Source organism: Centrocercus urophasianus, unplaced genomic scaffold (genome assembly GCF_019232065.1).
Source record: "Centrocercus urophasianus isolate 14NV4802_14NV808 unplaced genomic scaffold, USGS_Curo_1.0 seq_16, whole genome shotgun sequence".
In the NCBI taxonomy this organism is placed as follows: Eukaryota; Metazoa; Chordata; class Aves; order Galliformes; family Phasianidae; genus Centrocercus; species Centrocercus urophasianus.
Genome location: NW_024884711.1, coordinates 35,484,996 through 35,492,797, shown reverse-complemented (window position 1 = coordinate 35,492,797; position 7,802 = coordinate 35,484,996). Strand labels below are relative to the sequence as shown.

At 37.4% G+C, this 7,802-nt stretch overlaps 1 long non-coding RNA gene across 1 annotated transcript in view; it reads right to left on the bottom strand.

Moving 5' to 3' along the window:
* The window catches only part of LOC122159706, a 45,116-nt gene extending 37,730 nt beyond the window's left edge, over positions 1–7,386 (bottom strand). The window contains exon 1 of the long non-coding RNA XR_006168593.1: positions 7,140–7,386. This is a non-coding gene — a long non-coding RNA (uncharacterized LOC122159706). The remainder of the gene's footprint in view (positions 1–7,139) is intronic.
* Positions 7,387–7,802: the final 416 nt, after the last annotated feature.

The window sequence follows — 7,802 nt, the reverse complement described above, 5'->3', positions numbered from 1 at the left end:
CTTTTCCTTTTCCTTTTGCTTTTCCTTTTCCTTTTCCTTTTCTTTTTCTTTTTCTTTAACTCAGCAACTATTCTTTATCGCAGGAAAACCCCAATTCTTTTAGCCTCAAAATTTAAGTCTTTATTTTATTCCTCAATAGGCATGTTGAAGCTCTGCCTTCATCCAGCTAGTGCTCGACTGCTGCTGAGTTAATCAAGCAGGGGCAGCAATGATGCAAATATAGAGAACAGACCTGACACTTAAATGCTTAGCAGCCAGTGACAGACAGGTACCCAGTTTGCTTCAGATAAACTGCTCAAAATTTAGATACTTATTCAGGCTATGTTTCTGCCTCACTGCCTGGAAAAAAATTGTAAGGACTAAAACACTTGAATAATGAGAATTTATAGCAGTATTTCTATGATTCTCTGAATCTATTTTGAAGAACATACAAACAGAAAGTGACAACCAGGAAAAAGGAAAAAAAGAAGGAAAAAAATATGTTCACCCCGACCAATGGATGCAGAGGAGCTAAAACCACATTTTTATAAGTTTCTTGTTTTCCTCTCATCACCTTCCCCACATCTCTATCAATCTACCACCTGTTATTTTTAGAGGTTGAACAAGAGGAAAAGGAATTTTCCATACTCTAAAGGAATTTCTTAAGGAAATAATGTCTGTCTGACAAAAATGTGTCACAGAAAGAGCTTTCCATGGATAAAATTCAGCCTGACTCCAAACACATTTTTTCTGGAAGGTTTGAGGCTTTCTGGGGCTCTTAAACTGGTTGCAGTTTTCAAGCAATCTCTTTCAAATGCAAGACTGAGTATTCGTATTCCCCAGCCAGCTGATTCTCCATCACACTCAATTTCTAGTTTTGTTTAAAGAAAAAATGTGATGGGCAAGATTTCATTCAATAGTTGCTATAATCAGATGCAATTTAAGGAGCCAACTTCAAATGATATTCTTGTTGTTATTGACAGTGTCTGCTTCATAACTATCCTTTTTTTTTTCAACTGCTTTCCATATAAATGCGGTAGAAAATTTCCAAATACTGAAGTTTGCCCCGAATCATGAACTATAATTTTTGTCATCTCTGGCCTGAAGATGATTCACAGTTAAATGCAAAATCCAGCTGTTCTAATTAAGTGATGGGAGCTTTTTTCTCCCTATTTCTTACTTTCTTGTACCCAGTCCTATTGAAGATGGAATAGAAAACTTAAGTCTAGATGTTAAAGACCAGCAAAATGAACAGCTGTTAAAGAAATCAACCAGCCCACGTAAAGCAACTGATTTTCCTTCCATCAGACAAAATTCTATGCAATGGAGACCTGTTAAATGAATACCTGAGGAAGGTGGTCTCTAGTGTATCCAGCACAATGGATAAAAGAACACTGGTAATCTATTTTCATCAAATCGAACCAAAATGTATTTCATATAATGTGATAGCTTGCTTAAATGGTATCACTCACTCGGAGAGGTGCTAAGGTATTTGGGGGCAATGTGGATATATATTCAGCAGATTTATACTTTAGATGTAATAACCCTTTAGAGATTTACTATGCTTATGGCTTCAAAATCAGACTGTAAGTCTACTGACTACTAATAGGGACTTTATTGATGTCTTTTCCTGTGCATAAGAAAAACCGTATAGTACACCGATATTGACTTTCACAGCTATGTCTACTTTGTGTATGTGTTTTTTCTTGTTTTGAAGGGACTTCTGATTTCAGTGTATTACTTATGCAAAACCAGCAGTGCTGTCACCAAAGGGATTTCGGGAAGTCAAAAGGTTATTTAAAAAGAAGTCAAAACTCCACTCAAAAAAAAGTTCATTTTTCTTCCTTTTCCTTCCTGGATGAAACTGGGATAAAATCATGATTCCGGTGTGAGCAGGACATTGTTCTCCACACAGTCATAACAGTGAAAATTTTATTTAGGAAAAATACTAAATATTTGTCGCTTTTCGAAAACGTTCCACCTGATACATATTTGGTGTTTAACCAAATATTGAGTATATTATTAAGTTTACTAATTTTATAACATTTTTAAATTATAAGCTCCCTAAACACTTCTACAATGTCCAAAATAATTTTCATCATTCAGAAACCAATTTATGAGTTTAAAACATACCCTCTTCAAATTAAAGATGTGCATTTTCTAAGAAAAAAATTTTGGAAATAGAGATTTCTTGAAGTAGAGAACCATCAGATCTGCTGCAAACCAAAATTCAGATTCAAATTTCAGATTCAGATTCAGTTTCTCCTAGAAACTCCTCATCATGGCCATTTATAAAACCAATCACTCAAATGAAATAATATCAAGTCAACAGATTTCTACTGTCAAGAAAGAATGAAAAAGAGAAGCAGCCTCTTAACTTGGAAGGCTCCAAATGATACACAAATTCACAAATCAATGGCAATCACCCAGATGCTGATGAAGAACTTATCAGTCAATTAGTATGACTTGCTCCTTTCAACTACCAGTTGAAATCAAATCCTTTGACACTTTTTGTACCAACTTTCAGGTATTAAGCAAATTTTATTATGAAGCTTGGGAATTCCATTGGTATGGATAACTATATCATCATTAGAGATTGCAGATGGTGCTCATATTCTTATTAATCATTTTCTCCCAAGCTTAGCACAATTAGAGATATAGCTGCCTCAGAAAAGTACATCTTCCCCACACAAACCTTCTCATCCTGAAAAAAATACAAACCCAATTAACAGCAGAATTAAAAATTATTAAAAAAAAAAAAAAAAAAAAAAAAAAAAAAGGAAATTCTTGCAAAAGAAGACATCAATAAAAATGTGTGTCTACATCCTGGTTCACTGCACATGAAAATGGCGGAGCCTGTTCATATGGAAAGTCAGAGAATTCTGACACTTCTCGCACAAGAAAGTCGATTTTGAAAAAATAATTCTTTTTCAGATAGTCACTTTCCCAGAAAGTTCCTGCTCTACCCCTGATAAGCAAGAGAATCTACCCACATTCTAAAAAAAGATGACATAAATTGCATGAGAAGGTGCTATGGATAATTTTGTCCATGTTGTTGTAGCACCAAATGTCTTACTGTCTCTTTATACTGGTAATATCTTCTTGACATAGAGAAGAAATTCAGTTGAAAAGAAAATCCAAAGTAAAACATCTGTAGGAATTACTGATACCCTGAATCTATGTTTCCTAAATACACTGAATTAAAATTTGGTAGAAGGGTGAAACATCTTATCTTAGCAATGTCAGAAATTTTTCCCTAACATAATGCTGAAATTTCAGTAAAATACATCAGATTTGTAGTGCATTTGAATTTCACTGAAATATAAAGTGGGCAGGCTGAATGTTTCCAGAACAGTTCTTCTAAAGATTGAAAATGGTTGGCTGAAATTCAATTCTAAGAAACTGTTACTTGTCCCTTTGGGATACACATCTACCACTACAGAAGCAGACACTCTCCAGATCTGATCTGGGAAAGCAGTAAAAGCTGTTCACAGTGAGAATAATCTGACTTTGCTCCCAAAGACTCTTTGGACTCACCAAGCTATATACCACCTGGAAAGGCTTTACACTGAATGAGAGAAGAGTTTATTTTCTTTTTGCCTTCAAGAAGCTCCTTATTAAAAGCAGCTTGGTTTGTGGGACTTTTTGCACCTACACCCATAGACAGAGCCTACACAAAGCTACTTGTATGCTATGGGCCCATCAGATAGGTTGTGAGATGAAGATACAAGGTAGACATCAACCATGCAATTGATTTCTTCACCCAGATGATGGTATTTCATTGTTTCCCCATATGAGGACAGAACAAATACACCAAGAGTCTTAGAAAAAGCTCTGTGAGATGAGATATAAGGCAGCCTTTGCCAATAGAAGGTGCAGTGAGATTGTCCAGCTGGAAGCTGCTTTTTCTGCCTCTTACATGCACAGTTGTAGCCAACGTGTGAATTTGTCATCAGGCTCTAACAAATTACTATTTGTTTTGCAGGAATGAGCAGAGTGCAGAGCAAGAGGCATTGCAGCTGGTGTTGCAGCCCCCACTGACAGACATGAGACAACTGTTGGGGTTTAGAAACACCCTCCTTGCACAGACTGATTCTGCTCTACAGACTTACAGCCGGGTTCCATCACTCTGCTTTGACTACACACATCGCAATCCAGTTTGGGATTATGTGGGAAAGATCCCTGGTTTGCTGATGCAGATTCTGAAAGCCAGACACTGTACCCAGATGACTGCTCAGAAATAACCTGAGCTTGCCAAAACACTCCCAGGTAAGAACACCTTGCAGGCAATAAGACTGGGCTACTCTCCCAATATACGTGGAATAAATGTCAATTTTTCATTTACTTGTAAGACAGTATTAAGAGATTGTGTTGCAGTAGCAAGAGATTGTGTTACCCAAGGAGCAGGTAAGTTGTCATTTTTTCAGTTTCTACCTACAACAGGAATAATCGCTGTAGATTCAGAGGACAACACATAAGTAACTAAAACCTAGAGATTTCTCTTATTTCAGGAAGATCAGTAGAAATGCTTTCTCTAGCTTTAACAACATAAGTTGCCCTTACTCTTTCCCAATGGGTACGTGTTCCTTATAAATATGTTACTCTGAAAGTAATGCCTTCTATTTATTTCCATGGGAACTTGAACAGATTCAAAGAGCACAATAACTATTTCATAAAAATTCTCAACACTGTTTTTCACTATATTCACCACAATTAGATATGGATTTTCATCAGTGATGAACAAGAGCCTGCATTCTGTAATCATAAAAATCTGCACCAGCGGAGGTGACCTATTGTCGTTGTTATTGTGCTGAAACACACCTTCAATCGTGCTGTGCTCACATCCACTATTTGGTCTCCTTAAACATTCACAAGCATCAATGAATGTCAATGTGTGCAATTTTTTTGCCACACAGAGGAATTCAGTTCCACAGCTTTTCTTCATATACAATTCTATGTCATATACTATTGTTTCAGGCTGTCCCTCTGCTGCCATCTGTCACATGGCAACAAATGCAATCGAATACTGGTGAGAGGGTTCAACCTCTATTGCCATACCACCAACATCTGCCCCAGAGGTCATGGGCCAATATAATAAAACAGCAGTTGTTACTTTTGGTGCAGCCCTCATATTATGTAGGATCCTTACCACAGAGGGAAACTCTTTCTGTCCTTTGTTGTCCAACCTTCATCCATCAGCAGTCAGCAGTCCTCTCTGCTCCTCTCCCTTTTCTGAAATTCATCTCACTATAACTATTTATTTCACAAGCCACCCTGTTTAACCATCTAGAGAATGAGTTTATCATGGAGTACAGGACAGTTAAAAGGACTTCATAATAGTCTATACTTCTCGCCTTTTTTAAATGATCAACTTCCACCTCATTTAGGATAATAAAAAAGATCATCTGGTGGCTCTCTGAATCATCAGTGACGCAATATTTAAGATACTGGTGACCATTGGTTCAAAAACTGAATGGGGCTTTGCTTAGACGTCAGGCTGAAGGTGAAGAGGAATAAATAAGAGAGTGTAGTATGTCAGTTAGGAGATGGGATTACCATCAGATGAGAACATGTGTAATGACCAGGTACCCTCTCAACCAAAGAGCACTACAAAGCCAGTGGGGTGAGTCTCTTTGCAGACAGAGGAGAAAAGAGATCTTCAATTCATTACCAGTAATGCCAGGATGACCTTTCACTTTGATCAGCTGAAAGACAGTAGGGAACTTAGAGCTCTTATTACCCAACATATATTCATTGTGAAACTTGTTTGCAAACTGCATTGTACAGATTCTCCAAATGAAGGAGAAATAATTCTGCCTTAGACCTCCTTTCTTAAAAAAGAATCATGATATAATATGAGAAAAAAAGTTATTTATTGTCAGGAAAAAAGAAGGAAGGAAGGAAGGAAGGAAGGAAGGAAGGAAGGAAGGAAGGAAGGGAAGAAGAGGGAAAGAGAAAAGAAATGTTAGAGTTTCAGTAAACTTAATATGTGGATTTCATGGCTTTTAAAATAAAGAAAAAATTCAGACAATACATTGTGCCTTGGGAAATTTGAAATGAGCATCACTTTAATCTTCAGTTATGGAGCCCACCCTGAATTTACAGTATCTGCTGTCCTGGATTTTTATTCTAAAATCTCTATGAAGCATTGCAAAGATGGAAGCTGCTCTCTTCCACTCCCTTCAGTTTTAATGTTCTTCACTCACTCTTTGGTTTGGTGCTTTATTCTCCACTCCTCCTCATCCCCCCCTTGAGCTCTTTACTCATCCCCTGTCAATTGCAGCCCTGTCCACTGTACTCTCTTCCTCTCAGATCTTCATGTTTGCATTACTTGTTTCTCCCACTTTTTACCTTCTCTCTTCTACATCACTTAGCTCATCTGTGCTTGCTTCATTGCTCCATAAATTGAAGGGCACATAAGCAGGAAGAGGAATGGCTGTTTACGAGAGTGGATAGTGATATGACAAGGGGGAATGGTCTTAAACTGAGACAGGGGATGTTTAGGTTAGATATTAGGAGGAAGTTTTTCGCACAGAGGGTAATGACACACTGGAACAGGTTGCCCAAGGAGGCTGTGGATGCCCCATTCCTGGAAGCATTCAAGGCCAGGCTGGATGTGGCTCTGGGCAGCCTGGTCTGGTGGTTGGTGACCCTGCACATAGCAGGGGGTTGAAACTGGATGATCATTGTGGTCCTTTTCAACCCAGGCCATTCTATGATTCTCTGATTCTCTGATTCTCTAATTCTATGATTTTATGATTCTATGATTCTATGATTAGATTATATTAAACACTAACTGTAGCATAGTGCTATAGCTCAGAGACCAAACGACCCATGCTTTACATACTGGCTTGAACTGTTCATGATTTTTTTTTTTTTCTGATCTATTTTAATAAGAAAATAAATTAAAAATGGGTAATCATAATGAATCAAGTAAACAACTGTGAGAGGAAGAAAACTGTAGAAGAGACAGGAAAAGCATATCTGGGCATAAGAAAGAAAAACTAAAACAGATATTATAAGATGCTCTTTAAGCTATGGCAAAAGAACTAGAGGGTAGGAAACAGAGGTAAAAGGAAAGAAACAAAAAGACATATATAAATAAGAAAACACTGGAAATTTTTTTTTCTTTTTTTGGCAATTTTTCATTTAATACTCACCATGTCTGCAGCTTGAACCTTGATTTTCCTCACTTAGACGTGTCCAGGTAAAGATGCTCACAATGTCTTGCATCACAGACTTTAAAGAACAGCCTCTTCAGTTCAGGAAGAATGAAAAAAAAGAAAAATGAAAGGGAGTAGATAATCTATGGTTGTATCTGGGCAGATTTTGGAAGTAAATATAGCAGAAATCTTGCCGTACTGATACCTTCAGCATGGCTGAAGGTTCAGATGTGCTGTTCCTGTCTCAAATCATACACTTACATAGTCACATCTTTGTCATGAGAGGAAATACTTCCAAGATGTGTGTTTGTTCCCTTCTGCGATTTGTCTTGGCAGGAATACTAGAACCACTTCACTACAAATATTCTACTTACTCACATTTTCCATTGAATGTCTATCTTTGGACTTTTCCCTATCATATGAACGGGTGCATGCAAGCAAACAGCACTTCTTGCTGGCTGAAAGAGCATCACAAAACAAAACAAAACAATATATTTTAATGACTAAGCTGATTGACCTTGGGACTGTAGTAATGCCAAAAACACAGCTGTTTTTTAAACATATATTTTCTCATCTTTTCAATTGAGTGTTGTGGTAGAGGCCACAAGGAATGACCTAGAGGAGAAGCACTCTGCTTACCATCAGGAAGGCACAGGGAAT